The following is a 765-nucleotide window of genomic DNA, read 5'->3' on the forward strand; positions in this document are numbered from 1 at the left end:
TGACCTCTGTACAGATTTATGAGCTATATGCTAAATGAATACTTGAAGTCATAAAGTGTATACAGTGCTCCCAAAGCTAAATAGAAAATAAAAATAAAAATCAATCTGCATTATAATATACACATACAATTCATACATGTACACTATGTTTTTTACAATTCAAGCACCGTAAGTGCAGTAGTTCATTAACAAAATATTGAAAAAAGTATATAAAAACCAAAACCTAACCTTCTTTGGATGGCAATATTAAAATGAATAAATCTCTTGAAATTGAAAGTTTATTTTCCATGTATGTCTTTTAATTGTTATATTCAATTTCTGTTTATTATTATCATGTTTGATAATGCAAAGTATTGCCTCCATGGACCAGAAACTTCAGTGTACTCCAAAACACTGCCAAAATAAAAATCCAGTTGGCAGACAATGTGCAGCCTAAACTAGGAAATAAAACAGAAATTTGGACTTTTGCAGTCAGTTTTTAATATTCTGATTTTAGCTGGTTTTAATGACAATAAAATGGAAATAGTCCTTTTAATTAGTCACTTTCTAAATAGTTGACAAATTTGACCAGTATAGGTCGGGGAGAATCTTACTATTTAAGTTTAGGCAGTGATGTTTTTGCATCAGAGCAATGCTTCATTTTTAATCAGAATCTGAATGTGTTATAATATTTTCTATGAAGTACACGACAATCCAGTTGAAGTACACTGAATAAATAAGCTTTTAACAAGCTCTCCCTTCTCTAAAGTGATGAGCTCATTCAAA

Source organism: Morone saxatilis, unplaced genomic scaffold, assembly GCF_004916995.1.
Source record: "Morone saxatilis isolate NCDOM2014 unplaced genomic scaffold, NCSU_SB_2.0 Contig8, whole genome shotgun sequence".
Lineage (NCBI taxonomy): Eukaryota > Metazoa > Chordata > Actinopteri > Moronidae > Morone > Morone saxatilis.